This window comes from Puma concolor, chromosome D4, assembly GCF_028749965.1.
Source record: "Puma concolor isolate L17-30 chromosome D4, mPumCon1.1.hap2, whole genome shotgun sequence".
NCBI classification, from domain to species: domain Eukaryota; kingdom Metazoa; phylum Chordata; class Mammalia; order Carnivora; family Felidae; genus Puma; species Puma concolor.
In genome coordinates this window covers 128,256-145,911 of record NC_141679.1, presented here as the reverse complement: position 1 = coordinate 145,911, position 17,656 = coordinate 128,256, and the positions used below count along the sequence as shown (strand labels likewise).

Genomic DNA, 17,656 nt, shown 5'->3' with positions numbered 1-17,656 from the left:
AACTCACGGAGCGCGAGATCGTGACCTCGCTGAAGTCGGACGCTTAACCGACTGCGCCACCCAGGCGCCCCTGCTGTTGGTATTTTGATGGAAATTGCATTAATTCTGTCAATTGCTTTGGGAAGTATAGACATTTTCACTATATTTGTACTTCTGATCTGTGAGTATGGAATGTCCTTCCATTTCTTTGTGTCATCTTGAATTTCTTTCATCACTGTTTTATGCTTTTCAGAGTATAGGTCGCTCACCACTTTGGTTAGATTTATTCATAGATAGCTTATTTTTGGTGTACGACTGTAAATGGGACTGTTTTCTTAATGTCTCTTTCTACTGCTTCTGTATTGTCTAGAAATGCAACAGATTTCTGTACAATGATGTTGTATCCTGTGACATTGCTGAATTCATTTATCAGTTCTAGCAGTTATTGGGTGGACTCTTTAGGGTTTTCTATATATAGTGTCGTGTAATCTGCAAATCGTTTTGTTTCGTTTGTCTGCTGGCTGTGGCTAGGACTTCCAGTAATTTGTTTACTAAAAGTGGTAAGAGTAAACATCCTTGTCTTCTTCATGAACTTACAGGAAAAGCTCTGATTTTTCCCCATTAAGGTTGATTATAACTGCAGGGTTTTCATAGATAACCTTTATTATGTTAATGTATGTTTCCTGTAAACCTACTTTAGGGGGCTACATGCATGAACGGATGTTGTACTTTGTCAAATGTTCCTTTCTGCATGTATTGAAATGACAGTATACTTCTTTTCTTTTAACGTTTATTAATTTTGAGAGAGAGCGTGAGCAGGGGAGGGGCAGAGAGAGAGGGAGACATAGAATTCGAAGGAGGCTCTTGGATCTGAGCTTTCAACACAGAGTCTGACGCGGGACTTGAACTCAGGAATCATGAAGTCATGACCTCAGCTGATGTCAGACTGTTAAAGGATGAGCCACCCAGATGCCCCGATCATCTGGTTCTTATCCTTTCTCCTGTTTATGTATTGTATCACATTAATTGATTTGCGAATATTGAACCACTTTTGTAGCTTGGGAATAAATCCCACTTAATTGTGGGATATATTTACAGTTGTTATATCTTCTTTTTGGATTGTACCATTTACTGTTATATACTGTCCTCCTCTGTCTCTTGTTATGTGCTTTTTTTAAGTGTATTTTTTCTGATACAAGTATTGTTACTCCAGCTTTCTTTTGACATTAATTTGTGTGATGTTTCTCTATCCTCACTATCATTCTTGAGGTGTAAAGTGGGTCACTTGTATGCATCTGAATCTGTTTTGTTTTTTCATCCATTCTTACTCCCTACATCTCTAGATTGGAGTATTCACTCCATTTCCCTCAAAATTGATTGATATGTATATATGTATTGCCATTTTATTGCCTGTTTTGTTGTGGTTTCTAATGATTTTCTCTGATCCTTTCTTGCCTTTCTTTCACGTATTGCTTATTTTCTTTACTGGTATATTTTGATTTATCTCTATTCTTAGCATATTTATGACTGGTTTTAGTATATGGCTACTGTTAGGTGTTTATATAACCTCTTCTGCATTTAGCAGTCTGTATTAAGTTGATGGTCATTTACCTTTTAACCCATTACTTTCTCCTCCCTAGGTTTTTGGTAGATGTTATTATATTTCAAATCCATTTCTCTGAGTTCTTTAACTGATTTTTTCCAGAAATGTTGATCTTTTACTTGAATTGTGTCTTCTACCTCTATACTGTCACTGTTGGTCTCTCCTTTCCACTCAAAGAATCCCTCTTAATATTTCTTGCAGGACTGGTTTAGTGGTACAAACTCCTTTAGGTTTTGTTTGGGAAAGTCTGTGTCTCCTTCATCCTGAAAGATAGCCTTGCTGAATAGAGTATTCTTGGCCGCTGATTTTTCCATTCAGCACTTTGAATATGTGATGTCACTCACTTCTGGCTTGCCAAGTTTCTGTTCAGAAATATATAGCTAGCCTCATGGGTCTTCCCTTGTAAGTTAAGGACTGTTTTGCTGCTTTTACGAGTTTTTCTTTATTCTCACCCTAATTTGTAAATTTGTTTACAATAGGTTTGTGTGTTGGCCTGATTTTGTTGATTTTGATGGGAGTTCTCTAGTCTCCCGGATGTGGATGTTTGTTTCCCTCCCCCAATTAGGGACGTTTTCAGCTATTATTTCCTCAAATAAATTATCTGCCTCATTCTCTCTTCCTTCTGGGACCCCTACAATATGAATACTATTATCTTTCCTGTAGTCACTGAGTTCCTTTAGTCTCATCTCATGTTGCAGAATTCTGTTCTCTCTCTTTGGTTTAGTGTGATTAATTTCCATCACTCAGTCTTCGAGGTCACTAGTTTGTTCCACTGCTTCTTCCATCACTCTGTTCATTCCAGCAAGCATGTTTTTCCTTTATTGTGTCCTCAGTGTCTGTGTTATATCTTATCTCTGTCAGGGGTCTCACTCTTCTACTCATTTCGCAACTCCAATGAGTATCCTTATGATCATTGCTTTAAATTCTGTATCAGGTATGTTATTTGTATCTCTTTGGCTTAGATCTCTGGCTGTGGCTTTGACTAGGTCTTTCATTGTAGATAAACGTCTCTGTGTGTCCATTTTGTTTGTCTCCCTGTCTCTATTTCTCTGTGTTAAGAAAGTCAGCTGTGCCTTCTGATCTTGAAATTAATGCCGTTATGAAGAAGAGGTCCTGGAGTCCTCAGCAGTGCACGTCTCCATTTATAGGACCTGGACCTTCAGGAGGATATCATATGGGTGTTGCTCACTCTCTGCTGTTGTGTCTGGGTTACTTTTCCTTTCAGTGCAGGGGTCTGCACTGATTGCGTGCCTGTTGTGGGCTGTGCTTGCTCTCAGTGGTGTCAGTGGGACCCAGCCAGGCCAGCTGAGTCAAAAATCAAGAATCAGCATGAATACATGTGTCTCCTGTGGCCTGGGCATTGTGTAAAATGCCATGTTTATGTTGCCTCTCTACACAGGCAGGGACCTGGCTATCACTCATCCTTCTGGATCACCCAGTGCTGGGTCAGCTGACCTCCAAAGCGCCAGGATCTAAACTCAAGGGAATTCAGCACCCCTGGGTTTTAATGCCAAATGTTATGGAGATTAGTCTTCCCTGTGTCTGCTCCCTGGTGTGAGGGCTCACTTTCTCTGCTCCTTCTGCAGGCATCCAACCTCCACCTTTCTGACCTTCCTAACCTTCCTGATGCAGCTTCTATTTATGTGTGGAGTTTGTTGTGCCAGTCTTGGATCCCTCTCTGGTTCATGGACTTGGATGTGGAAGTTATATAGTTGAAAACATGGGACAGGGTGAGCTCAGGGTCTGCTTACTCTATTATTAATTTTTTAAATGTCTTATTATTTTGGATTTTTGAGACATGGGCAGACAGACTCATCTCACCCATGCACTTCAGGATTTGAAAGGAACGTTCCCACATTTGCTTCTAGTATTTTGTGCTTTGAAACTCTCTTTAATGAGGTATAATTTACATATAACAAATAGCCTCAAATTAAAGGCTATTAAAGGCATTATAATTTGATGAGACTTGATCTCATGGATACAGCACCATGAAGTCATATGGTTGCTCTCTAAACCTTAAATCATGATCCCTTTGTGTCTAGCGCTAATGTTGCTTTTGAAGTAAGGACTTTTTTTTTTTTTTTTTTTTTTTTTTTACGTTTTCAGATATTGCCCAGGTGTCTGAATACCTGCACTAGGGTACCTACCTCCTTTTCTGATAGACTTTATTCCCATAAGTATTGCAGTCGGTCTACCTTTGGACTTTATCCTATGTTGTATCTTTTAGTCTGTTCACGTAATTTTGTTGCAGTACTTTAATGCTGAGGGATGCATAATTGGATTGATTTTCACTAAATGGTGCAAGCTGCAGTTCCAATCATGACGGAAAGCACATGCTTCCTGTGTTAGGTACTCAAGAGTAAGGCAGATACCCTGGGCACTTGAGCTGAGTATATCATTCTGTGTTTTTGCCAGCCCTCTTCCCTTCCCTGGGAGATAAGGGTCTCGTTTTGGTCACACAGAAATGTAGGTGAAGTCAGCAGAGAAGGGTCCCTTCTCTTCCGTTTGTCTCTCAAACACCCTGTCACTACCTTATGCCTGTCCCTTTCCCTGACTCAATCCTCCAGGCCCACTGCTCCACTCTAGCCATGATCAGGGTGTCCTCCAGCTGCTGGCCTCTGCTCTGGCCATCGCTCAGTGAGGAAACTACAGGAGGATTATGTAGTTCATGGGTCTGATCAAGAAATCTCTGTTCCTCAGAGTCCTCCTACACGTGGTGCTGTCTGTGGAGACCTGGCATCCTGGGCGTGGGTCTGACCCTCACTCCTCTCTACAGTCACTGCTGGTCCCTCATCCTTCTCCACCATTAGAACTCAGCCATTTCCTAAAGACAGATACCTCTCTGTCTGACCCCAAGACACCATGGAGTCAGGGGATATTTCCAAAATAATTGAGCATAAGCACCCCATCAATCTAGATATAGGAAGTTCCCATCACCCCGGAAAACTCCCTCAGGCTCCTTTGAAGAAAGGGTGATCTTGCTTCTATCCTCCATCACCACCATTTCTGCCACTTTGTTACCTGTGTGTACAGGAACCCCACTGTGTGCACTCAATGGGGAGTGAGAGTAGATGGCCCTAGAAGCAGACGCTGACACAGAGACAAAACGATGAAAGGTAGATTAGGGGACAGTAGGAAGGAGAAAGTGGAGGGGACAGGATGGGCAGGGAAAGCATTCAGGTAGATCTGACACCTTCTTAAAATGTATATACAAACACGATTGTCTGTCACCGTGAACAGTCCTCTTCAAATTTCAAAAGAGTTGTCCTATAAGGCAAAGAGATTTTGGTTTATTTCCCTGTGATCTTATGTTTTCCTACATGCATTCTGTCTTCTGTAGTTTATCTGTGGCCTCAGATGAACACTGTAGTGTGTGGCTGCATCTGTGAGATTATGTGTAATAGAAAATGATTGTCTTCAGATCTAGGTCTCTGAATGTACACATTCTCATAATTATCTTTTCTTTCATTGTGTGGCAGGGCCCGAATTATAATAGAAAAACGAGGGGCATTGTCTTATTTTTTAAAACAGTGATTCCCACTCCCTGGGCTGAGTTGTTAGCAGTCTTAGTTTAATGAACTCCCGTGACCATCTTTTTTGGAGGATCATTGTGTGGAGATATCTTAATTGAAACTGCAAGAAGCGTGTTCCCAGAGATTTTGCAGATGCCTTATACACTGAATGTCTTCTTTTTCTCTTGTTCTTAGAAACAAATATTACCCCTGTTTTCACAGATAACACAGCTGAGGCTCTGTGTAGGTCCCACTGAGAACTGTATTAGGGCTGAGACAGCAGGAACACAGGCAAAGCCTCAGGATATTGTGTGAGAAGTTTGAGGAGATGCAAAGCTGTAGTCAGGGTGATGACAGGGGTCCAGCAGTGGTGGCATCTGGCCAGCCCTGAATTGTAGGATGACTCAGCTGATCTAGACCCTGTCTCCACTTTTAGTCTCACTGAAAGATATGAACTTGGGCATACAGCATTTTCATAACACCAAGTTAAATTCCCATATCTCCAGGGCTCTTTTCCCCCACAAATATCCAGAACCTTCAGGAAAATCCAGGGAGACAACAATCCTTTTAGATGATTACCTGCATGCACTTTGGCAACACACTGACATTTTGGAGATGAACACTGCATTGTGCACTGAGAGTGATCCCAAATAGCAGTTCCTTATGGTCCTCACACTCCCTGCTCAGGCTGTGGTCAGGAATGACCTCCAACTGCATCTCACTGACCCCAACACCCTCCCCTCTGCACCTCCTCAAACTCCACATACTGTGCTCAACTTCCCTTCTATTCCTGTATGATTCAAGGTTCCCCCGGTTTTGAACTGGATCCTTCACTGGTGTTTCCATTTTGATGATCACAAGGTCTGCATCATTTAATGAATGTCCCTCTTTCACACAGGACACCTGATGCTCTAAAAGTTAGGGGTGCACCTCATTCATTACAGAACCCAAAACATTGTGTCTCCAACATACGCACCAGTACTGCTGATACGTCTGCTTTTGTGTGAAAAATCCTCTTTCATTTGACAAGAGAAATGTATAGCTCACTGTATTACAGGGACGTGACACCGCCCATTGTATGCATGTCCTGAGAAACTTGAGATATGCTACAGTGTCCTCAGTTTGTAAATGGATTGCCAAGACTCACAACCGTCTCTACATCATTGCCACAAAGTCAATCATGAAGAAGATGAATATACTTTACCAGCTACTCATCCAGTTCAGGTCATCTTAACAAACAGAGTAGGTGGAGGAGGGGGATGTGGCCCCTAGCCCATGACTGGTGGTGAAGGGTGGTCCATGGGGTACAGCCTGCAAGGCAATCCTGGGAAAGGACCAGGACTCTTGCATACAAAATAGCCTGCGGAGAAGAAATGAGAGGTATGTTCATAGGATAGAACAGAGCACCAACACCGGCAAAAAGCAGAAACCCAAAGAAGCAGTGCTCATATCCTACCACCACCAGGTTCTAAGAGGGCAGCATCAGCGCCAAAATCTCTACCCATACTTTGGGTCCTCACTTTGAGGTGAGGAATGGATGTGATTGGGATAAACTAGTGTCCCCATGTGTCTGGAAACGTAGAAACAGCAAGGGCCCTTTTCCTAGAAGATTTATAGGCTGAATACTAAATTAACAAAGTAGCATATTCCAAATAGGAAGGCAACTATGTCCAGGATCACACTCCACCGTTCATCCCCTGCACCACAGAGGCTTTTTATTGTGTATGTGAAGAACTACAGAATGAGAAGGAATGACAATGCCAGTGTCCACACATGGAATCATAGCCCTTGTGGCTCAAAGTTCTGCCTCTAAGCCCCTGCCTGTGCCCAAACTACTGTCCCGACAATGGGGTCTCCTCCTCCCTGGAAGTGCTATCCATGGGCACAGAGACATATGGGGAGATGGGGATCCGAGGGCCTGTAGAGGACCTGGGAAAGCATGCTCTTAGAGAAACAGGTAGCCTATATTTGTTAGTTGGGTTCAGCTAATTTATTTGAATTCAGAGGTACTTCTCAGCTTAAGTACAGTACATTTTGCAGGGTAATTGTGTTCCCTGGAAAAATGAGCTGAAATTCTAAAAGACAAAATTAATACAAATGCACTTTGTTTTCATGTTTTAGCTGTACCTGTGACATAGGACATGAGAGAACGTGCTCATGTGAACACAAGTGAAGGACACCGTGGGGAATTGCCACACAGGTAATTTTGGATTTTTTCTCTTCACAACTTAAGTTTCAGTGCATGTTTTCTATGACAAATATGCCACCTCCTATAGTTCAGAGTATTTGTGTCCAGGGCACACCTGAGGGGATTCTGGACAGCATGTTTACCAAAATGCTGATGCGTATGAAGTTTGCTTTGTCTAAAACCATTCTAAATGACACATTCAAAAATATAAGTTGCGGTGAAGGCAGTTCACATTTTCAAATTGTAAGGATACCCACAGATTTTTCTGACCACATTAAAACCCTCAATAGAAGGAAACAGGAGAGGAAAAAACAGCAAGAGCAATGATTCCACATTGAGGAGATCCACAAAGAATGAGGCAAGGTAGGAGACTTCCAAGTGGAGTGTGGTGTCATCCTCCTTGATTTATTCCGGGAACACATTGGAAAAGCCCTATGGTCCCCACCTTTAGGCACGCTTAGCTGCTCAAGTTACCACAAACAGATGCCAGCTGGAAAACGGAATCCCATAGGCTCGGCAGTAAAGGTTTTGCATTTGGGAAAAAAAACAAAAACAGCAGACAAACCATATGACACACAAACCAGAGACAGTGGCAGGAGAGTGTCCTGTACAGAAAGATGTGGCTGTCCGTAAAGACTTAGAACTGAAAATGGCCACAGCGTTTACTTTGTGCTTCTCGGCAGTTTTGGCAGAGCCAGTGTTGATGTCACTCTTGATTGTGATACCTACTTCTGGATCTGCAAAAAGCCCCAGAAGGGATGGAGGTTTATTCTGATTTGAGTAGACTGTTTGGAGATCAAAAACAAAAACAAAAGACCCTCCCCTTATACTTCCAACAACTTAAACTCTTTGCCCTAGTGAGATCCCAAATTACATGCACAGGGTGTCCCACATGCCTCCGGTGATCCCCAAGAAGAACTTGAAGAACCATCCCTTATAACTTGATGAAGACTCCTAAAAGCCCTGATTCAGATGTATTCATCACTCATCAAACAACTATGGATGGCTGGGGGCACAACTAGATGGACATACATTACGTTGTGCCTCAGGCCTCACAGATCCCAGCACGTGGACTGTGTACAGGGCATTTCTGCTGAAGCGCTATGTCTGATTTACTGCATACAGCCCCATTCCTTCTCCACAAGAGACGTCTGTACCAACCCATGGTGGGGGAAAGGACAAAGATGAGATCCTGAGAAACTTGAGGAATATGGTGATGGCAGCAGACACATTCCCCTTGCATCACAATGGTCTGTGGTACCGCCTCTGCACCTTGGCCCAAGACCTAACAGCAACAAAAATAAGGTGAGTGTGTTTTATAAGTCAACTCCTAGTGCTTAGATCATCTTACCAAGTGTTGCAGGTGGAGGGGTTCCGGGTGGCCCCAGGGCCACCAAGGTTCAGGAGGTGGACATGCCTAATAGTCCATGGGGGCGGGGCATCTCCAGGGTAGGGCATGCAGAATCGCCCAGTTAATGGAGGAGGTCCCCAGGATCCAGACTGCCCTGCAGAACAGAAGTGACAGCTACATCCATATGCCAGACAAGAGAACCAATACCAAAATCAGCTGTAACCCAGAGAAGAATGTGTCAGCACCTGCCACCTTCTATGCCACCAGGATCCAAGAGAGTAGCATCAGTACCTGAAAACTCTGTCCCTGCCACTGGATACCACCTACAGCTTGGGGTAGTAGATGCAAGAGGTTAACCTACTGCCACCACACAACACTGCCCATGTCTGTGGAAGTAAAATGGCAAGGGTCCTGTCCTAGAGGCTTAACAGAAGTAATTACAGATTAATGAAGTAGCATTCTCCAGACAGGCAGCCATCGATGTCCAGGTTCACCCTGCATCCCTCCTCTACAGTGACTCAGATGTTCTGCTTTTGGTATTTAAGAACACACACACACATACAAATGAGTGGGAATACACGGCTCATATTCTGCTCATGGAATCACAGCCACTCCAGGCAAAAAGTTCTACAGCCGGACCCTCACTGTGCCTCCTCTGCTCCTCTCCCTGAGAAAGGATTCTTCCCTCTTGAAATGTTGTCAAAGGCCTTGGAGACCTCTGGGGAGTGGAGGATGCCTGGAATCTTGCAGGGGAATGAGAGTCTTCTGTGAAGAACAAGTTACTTGTGGTGAATGTCTACAAAGCTCAGATGTGTTCATCTTAATTCATAGGGAATTATGACTTTAAGCATTCTACAGGACACAGAGTAATTATGTGCAATGGAAAAAAAGAAGGAGAAATTCCCATAACAGATTTCATGCAAGTGTTTTGGTATAAAACTCCTGGTATGTGTCATGAGACTGTATCAGCTCTAACAGTGACTGGGGACACAACCAGAAACTGCTCATACAAACACAATTGAAGGACACAGTGTTCAAACTATTTTTACCTAAGGTACAGCTGGAAGGATTCTGGGCAAGTCATTTACTAACAAAGACAGGAAGGTGATGAGTGATTACATTGACTTTATCTAGGACCACTCTAAATGGCACAGGGCACAAAATATAAAGTTGGAGTCATGATGTCATTTCTAACAGGTTCATCTCCTAGCCAGAATCAAGAAAGGAAGACACAGCAGCCACACTGTTCCCACAGAGGTGAGGTCTGGAAGGGGTCACCCAGGCCAGGAGACTTCTGTTTGGAGTGTGCAGTCATCCTCCTCTCATTATTTCTTGAAACTCACGGAAAAACCTTAAGGCACTCAGTCTCTAAGTGCTTTTGGCTTCTAAACTTACCACAGAAAGCTGATAGACTAAAAATTGAGAAGTCTGTTGGCTCCTGGGTTATGAGTATGTATTTCGAAAACAAAGAAGAAACAGACATATCACACAACACGCAAAATGAGACAAGGCCGGGAGAGCGTGCTGTACATAAAGATGAGGGTTTCCCAAAAGAGTTACAACTAGAATGGCCCCGGCATTTACCTTGTCCTTGTCTGCATTCTTGGTACAGCCAGAGCCGCTGTAACTCACAGAGGTTTCAGCAGTTTCTCAATCTACTAAAGACCCTAGAAGGGACAGAGGTTTATTCTGCTTTTAGAGGACTGTGCGGAATGAAAATCATTCCTCAACTCATTCCTCAAATATCTTAAACTTTTCCCTACAGTGAGGTCCCTGACCAGAGGCAGAGGGTATCCCACATGCCTCAGGTGACCCCCAAGAATAAGGGAGAGAACCATCCCCTCACCTTGATAAAGACCTCACAGTGTCCTAGTTCATGTTGTTTTGTAATTAATCACATAACTGTGAACAGGTCAGGCACAACCAGCAATTTAGAATTCATCAGTAAAACAGTTTTCTCAGTATACATCATGGGAAATCACGATTTCATTCCAGATCAAGAATAAATATGAGGATGCTTGGATTCAGCATCCGACTCTTGATTTTGGCTCAGATAATGATCTCACAGCTTGCGAATTCAAGCCCAGCGTTGGGTTCCTCACTGACAGTGTGGAGCCTGCTTGGCATTCTGTCTCTGCCTCTCTCAAAATAAATAAACTTAAAAAAAAGAATAACATTGAGAATACTGGTTTGGTGTATATCCTCAATGAGTCCTCAAGAAGTGCATTTCTTCAGACTTCAGGCAAATTGTTCAATCTCTCAGCTTATCTACAAGCTGCCTTCCACATGAGAGCAGTTAGTATATGATGAAAGACTAATTTGACACTATTGAGAAAAGAAAAACTGTGAGAAGTTAGCAGTGAAGCTGCAGAGTTGCACTGATACCATCAGAGGATTAAGCTAAGCTTTATGGAACTTGAATTGAGGGATGTAGGGCTACAGTTCCCAAAAACAAACAAAAAGAAAGACCATTAAAATTAGTGAATAAATGACCTTCTCCTCAAACTAGTCTTCATATTGAGTCCGGGTGGGAAGAAGGATGAGGCCCATGTCCTGTCATCCTTTCCAGGCTCTTCAGACAGGGGGATGCTAGAGGAGGTGGGAGGGTCACCATCAGAGGAGAGGCATGAGCTCCACCAGTCACAGGGACAAGTGCCTCACTGTCTGCGGCACCAGAGGAGAACACCCTTCTGTCACCCCTTCAGACCACCTGCCATCCTTAGTGCTTGTGATTCTTTCCAGACCACACGATGATCACCCACAGGAACAGGCTGCACAGCAGTAATTAGACTGCGGCACATCACAACGTGCTCCTTACCTCTCCTTGCAGGGTTCTGCGTCTCTGGTCTTGCAGCCATTGGTTTCTGCCTCGTGTATCCCTCAGGCAGCCTCTTTGCTTCCATCCCATCCAGTCTTGGATACAGAAAAATAATGGACTTCTATAAGAGTTGCAACACCACGTCGTTTCCTAGACAACAAACAGTGCAGGCGTCATCCCTGGAAACACCCATAAAAACGCAAGTCAAATGACCACACCTGTATTTCAAGTAAGCGACCTCCCTGCCCTGCTCCGCCATCTCCCTGTCTCAGATCTGAGTCTTGATCTGGGGGAGAAAAAACACATCCACCTTCAGTCGTGCCAGACTGTGCACCAAAGAAAGAGGAGGAAACAAGAAAACACTTACCTAGTTGTCCTGAGCATTCTTCTCATGAACTGCGATCTGAAAAAGCCAACAATGAAAAGCCCGTGGTTAGGGATTCCAAGGGTGACTACACTCACTCACGTGAGGTGCTAAGAGTTCAGTATGTCAGGAAGAACGCAGGTTACCTGGTTTCTAAAGGTGAGCTCTGCCTGCTGTTCCCGTGTTTGTTCAATTTGTTGCCTGTGAGTTACAAATGCTCTTGTCAGATAAGGCCCAATATTGGGTATGATTTTAATTTTTTTTTTTCAACGTTCATTTATTTTTGGGACAGAGAGAGACAGAGCATGAACGGGGGAGGGGCAGAGAGAGAGGGAGACACAGAATCGGAAACAGGCTCCAGGCTCTGAGCCATCAGCCCAGAGCCCGACGCAGGGCTCGAACTCACGGACCGCGAGATCGTGACCTGGCTGAAGTCAGACGCTTAACCGACTGCGCCACCCAGGCGCCCCTGGGTATGATTTTAAATAAGCTGCCCATGTTCCCAACAACCTCATATCTGTCCCCTGATACAATTTATTATTACACATGAAACACTTTGCCCATGATTATCAATGTACAGTAGGATCAAAGCTATTGTTACATCCTTTCATTACTCATTCCATGCCTGTAGGGTTCAGAATTCATAGAATTCCTTCCCATTTTCAATCTTTGTCTAACTCCTCATGTGACAAGTGTCTTTTATCATAAAGATCTATTCTTCTATAACTTACATCCTCACCATGTTTCCCAGGGTTGCAAAGACGAGGGCCATGAAATGGCACTACCACGTTAATGGGTATGATTCATTGTACGACACACTGCTTTCCTACAGATGATGACAATTGACACCATCCCCGAGGAATGTTAGCATGGACAAAGTTTCCACGCAGTCTGGCCACTAATTGAGATCTGCAAATGTTTAGAAACTTAATTGTTTTATTCTTTCTAAAACTGACCTTTTTTATCTGTTAATATTCTATGCATATGTTGACTTTAAACATTCCAAAAAGATTAAAAACCAAAAAATGAACAGCGGTTTCATGAGCTTCTGGTAATTACTAGCTGAACTCACTTGTCCTTGTTTATTTCTTCTGTAGCTATTTTTTTCCTAATGTTTATTTACTTTTGAGACAGACAGAGAGTGAGCACATGCATGAGCGGGGGAGGGACAGAGAGAGATGTAACAGAATCTGAAACAGGCTCCAGGCTCTGACCTGTCAGCACAGAGCCTGACACGGGGCTCAAACTCACGGACTGTGAAATTATGACCTGAGCTGAAGTTGGACGCTTAAACAACTGAGCCACCCAGGTGCCCTTTCTGGAGCTATTTTCAAATTTTACCTGCAGCTGCCAGCTGATTCTTCTTTGCCACCAGTTCACAGTGTCATTTTCAGCTTTCTAAGATGGGAAAGATACATACACAGTCAGGAACAAGGTCCAGAAGTTCCCCCTTTTTACCTCCCAGCACTCTTGAAGGCCTATGCAAATATCCCTTCCCCAACTTCTCCCATAAATGCACAGACTGACAACCCAATCAGAGAAATGAAGTGAACACCCCATTTAAGTCCAAGAAAATTCAACTTCTGTCTGCTGCCACGTCTCTGCTATTGGAACTGTCTTTCTAGTTCTCTTGTTTCCTCTCCTTTATCATAAAGTCATCAAATAACATTGTACTTTGTGCCTTCCCAGAGTTGGTCTTTTGTTTGAGATGGTGAAGACTCATTTCATCAGTGAGTGAGAAACCATATCTGACCAACTGTACCCATTAGGATGAAGCAGGGGATCATCACTAGTCTTACACCTCCATGGGGAGCCCTGATTCTCAGGCCAAAAGTTGTACCATGACACAGGCAATCACATGAAAGACGACCTTCCAGAATATGGTTTCACTAACATTGCAGCTCACTCCCAGACATCGCTAGAGTTCAGGACTGCAACCCCTGCCTCCACCTTCAAAAGGCCAATCTTAGAACAACATCATCTCCAGAAGTACAACCTGATAAGAACTGTCACACAGTCTGGGTTTACTTCCAGGAAACAGATTTCAGATGGAAAACTCCCAACTTCATGGAGCCAAATCTACTTTAACAAGACTCATTCCATTGATAGTGAAGGCAGCAAAAGGCAATGCTTGGCAAGGCTGGGTGGCTGTGTTGCCCTCAGACTATTCTCTTTGTGGTGTTGATTGAGACGGATTCAACTTGACACTTGATGTACTCAAGAATCACATGCAAAATTGAAAATCTCTTGGAAAATGACACAAAAGCACTAGACAGAGAAAGGCACATGCATTTCCTTCTGGCCTCTCAGGCCGTCCTTCAGCAAATGCATGCTGGAGTGGTTGTAATGTAGTGGCTCTGTTGTAAGGGGTTGAAGATAGAGAGGTGGTCAGGGTGCTGTACCCACTCACAGAAAGAGCTTACCAGTTAACAAAAACAAGATGCCAGTGAGACAGAGCAAGCCCTAACCCCAGCTGTGGGAAGGACGAACATAAGGAGTCTAAAGTCCCCCATCTCCTCCTGAGAACAAAAGGAAATACTGTACAAAGAAGGAAACATGATTGAATGCACCAAATATCTGACAACCCCACGAAGACACACAAGACCAAGATGGAGAAGAAGGAAGCCCAGGACAAAGCCAGCCTGGCAGTTGAACCCAAACTCCCTAGGACTCATCATTGATGTGGGAGGCATACATTTGAATGGCAAAGAAGCTGAACAACTTTATGGGCACAGACTTAGAAGTAAACAAGTGTAGTTCAGGGGCGGCCAGCAAAGATGAGCCCTAGTGAACCTGCGGGCTTTGGCCAAGACTCAGAAGAGTTACACTTAAAAAATCAGGGGTCAGGAAACAACTTGACTTTCTTAGGGATTGGGCCTGCAGTGAGCAATCTCACTGGCAGAATGGATGCAGGGATCCAGTACTGCTGGTACCCCTACCCATTTTCCAGAAAGCAACTTCCATTGTTTATGCAGCAAGATAATTCAATTTTTTCCCCACACATTTTTGACCCATGTCTGGTCCTGGACAAAATTGACCTAATTGCTGGGTGACAAAACAGTGTGATGCGATTGAAACCTATAGGACAGTGTAGGTGGATCCAGAGTCGATCCAGGTATTAATGTTATTAATGATGGTACCCTCCCTCTTCCGCCCCCAAAACATGGCACAATGTGTGACAAGCACTTAGGACAGAAAGGAAAATGCAGGTTACATTACAGAAAGCAAGGTAGGAAGGGAAGGTGCAATTCTACCAAACGCATTGGGCAAAAATACTCTCGACCCAGTTCCAAAAGAAATACAATTATCTCTACTGGCTGCCATGTTCTCCCATACAATCCTGTCCTTGTGACAGTTCTCACATGAACATCTTACTTTTCTAAAATTTTTTTTAACATTTATTCATTTTTTGATAGAGACAGAATGCGAGTTGGGTAGGGGCAGAGGAAGATATAGAATCCAAAGCAAGCTCCAGGCTCTGAACTGTCAACACAGAGCCCGACACGGGGCTTGAACTCATGGACCGTGAGATCATGACCTGAGCCGAAGTTGGACGTTCAACCGACTGAGCCACCCAGGCGCCCCCATCTTACTTTTTTGTAGGCACTTTTCCTTGTTCATAGAATTCTTCCAGGTTATGTGCTTTCTCCTTCAGCTGTTTGACTTTTGCTTCCTTTGTGGCTTTCACAGACCTCAATGCATTACACTTGTCTTCCAGGGCGTTTTTATTTTCTGGAAAAAAAAAAAAAGGTGTTTGCTTGATAAACATGCACATGACCTGAGTCTTGATTTTGGTGAGACACAAAAAGCGCAAGAACCATGAAGGCATGAAAGTATTCTTTCCCTTACCAATGCAGAGTCATTGCCATCATATGGGGATTTCTCCCCAACAGAAAATATAACTTCTAGTTGACAGTTTTTGGACCTCAAGGCTCTTAGCTCTACATCCTCGAATTCAACATTTGCATCTTGTGGTTAAGGTAGATATGAGGAAAGACTTTCACGGAAAACTGATCACACAACAATTTGTACCTCACACAGCAAGATCGTGCATTGCAATCAACAAACACCTTGAGGCATGAATATAACTATAAGACAAAGATGATGGAAAATAGTTCATGTCTAACAACTCATGGCTTTCTTAGTGGTGTATGTATGTATGTATGTATGTATGTAATGTATGCCTGTTTATCCCCCCATTCACGTTGAAAATTTACTATTCAGCATTCAGAGAGGAAGAGACTATTGAGCACCTGGGTGGCTCAGTCAGTTGAGCATCGGACTCTTGATTTTGGGTCAGGTCATGATTGTAGGATCATGTGATCCAGACCTGTGTTGGGCTCCTCACTGAGCATGAATCCTGCTTAAGTTTCTCTTTCCCTCTGCCCTCTCCCCCACTTGCATGCCCCCTCACTAAAATTAAAAAACAGGGGCGCCTGGGTGGCGCAGTCGGTTAAGCGTCCGACTTCAGCCAGGTCACGATCTCGCGGTCCGTGAGTTCGAGCCCCGCGTCAGGCTCTGGGCTGATGGCTCGGAGCCTGGAGCCTGTTTCCGATTCTGTGTCTCCCTCTCTCTCTGCCCCTCCCCCGTTCAGGCTCTGTCTCTCTCTGTCCCAAAAATAAATAAAAACGTTGAAAAAAAATTTTTTTTAAAAAACAAAATCATAAAGCATAATTTAAACATATTTTTAAAGGGAAAGGATTATACACTTTGGCTATCACCCTTTCTCTCTCAACTATATTTGGGTATTTTCTACATATCTTGGAGGGCAGAGTTGAATGATGTGATAATTACCTAGTTGTGAAAATAAAAGATAACTCCTAGTCCTTGAAATAGCAAAACTCATCTTGGCGGTCCTAGTAAAATTCCAGCTCATTGGTCAGAAAGAGTTTTGGCTCCCAGAGGCCCACTGTCTACTGTGGTAAATGGCAGGCAAATATGCTTTGCTCACTTCACCCAATGAACAAAAGGCCTCCAAAGCCAAATTACGGTAAAACTCAGCAGCCAACTCTTACCACTTCCTGTGTCTTCACATTTCTTTCTCTCTGAGTTTGCAAGGTAGCAAGGGCACTCTGAACGGTGTCATTTAAAATTTCATTAAAGTTGGTGCCTTGGGGGCTCAGTCAGTTAAGCATCTGACTTCGGCTCAGGTCATCATCTCATGGTTTGTGAGTTTGAGCCCTGTGTCAGACTCTGTGCTGACAGCTCAGAGCCTGAGGCCTGCTTCGGATTCTGTGTCTCCCTCTCTCTCTGCCCCTGTCTCTCTCTCTCTCTAAAATAAATAAACACAAATAATTTTATGTTTACTTGTACTCCACAAGTACAAAAAGATAGAGATCATACCATGCATAGTTTCAGACCCCAATGCTATGAAACTCGAAATCAACCACAAGAAAAAATTTGGAAAGATAACAAATACTTGTAGACTAAAGAACATCCTACTGAACAATGAATGGTGGAATGCAAGCTGCTGCAGCCACTCTGGAAAACAGTACGGAGGCTCCTCAAAAAGCTAAAAAGAGAACTATCCTACGACACAGCAATTGCAATACTAGGCGTTTATCTAAGGGATACAGGTGTGCTGTTTTGAAGGGACACACGCACCACCATAATTATAGCACCACTATCAACAATAGCCAAAGTATGAAAAAAGCCCAAATGTCCATTGATGGATGAATAGATAAAGAAGATGTGGTGTGTGTGTGTGTGTGTGTGTGTGTGTGTGTGTGTGTGTGTGATGGAGTATTACTCAGCAATCAAAAAGAATGAAATCTTGCCATTTGCAACTACATGGGTGGAACTAGAGGGTATTATGCTAAGTGAAATTAGTAGTCAGAGAAA

At 43.5% G+C, this 17,656-nt stretch overlaps 2 long non-coding RNA genes across 4 annotated transcripts in view; one reads left to right on the top strand and one right to left on the bottom strand.

The window, feature by feature from the left end:
• Positions 1 to 12,882, top strand: part of LOC147574629 (uncharacterized) — a 51,640-nt gene extending 38,758 nt beyond the window's left edge. Inside the window, exons 4-7 of the long non-coding RNA XR_015243354.1 lie at positions 7,216 to 7,294; positions 8,341 to 8,587; positions 11,464 to 11,974; positions 12,567 to 12,882. This is a non-coding gene — a long non-coding RNA (uncharacterized LOC147574629). The remainder of the gene's footprint in view (positions 1 to 7,215; positions 7,295 to 8,340; positions 8,588 to 11,463; positions 11,975 to 12,566) is intronic.
• The window catches only part of LOC147574628 (uncharacterized), a 45,283-nt gene continuing 27,705 nt past the window's right edge, over positions 79 to 17,656 (bottom strand). Inside the window, exons 2-10 of one of the 3 annotated variants that reach the window (XR_015243357.1) lie at positions 13,157 to 13,213; positions 11,962 to 12,016; positions 11,819 to 11,854; positions 11,670 to 11,737; positions 11,452 to 11,546; positions 8,634 to 8,787; positions 6,299 to 6,454; positions 3,395 to 4,849; positions 79 to 3,356 (exon numbers count right to left, since the gene is read on the bottom strand). This is a non-coding gene — a long non-coding RNA (uncharacterized LOC147574628). Of the gene's footprint in view, positions 3,357 to 3,394; positions 4,850 to 6,298; positions 6,455 to 8,633; positions 8,788 to 11,451; positions 11,855 to 11,961; positions 12,017 to 13,156; positions 13,214 to 17,656 lie in introns of all 3 variants that reach the window. The other 2 variants (XR_015243356.1, XR_015243355.1) reach the window with 2 other exon arrangements.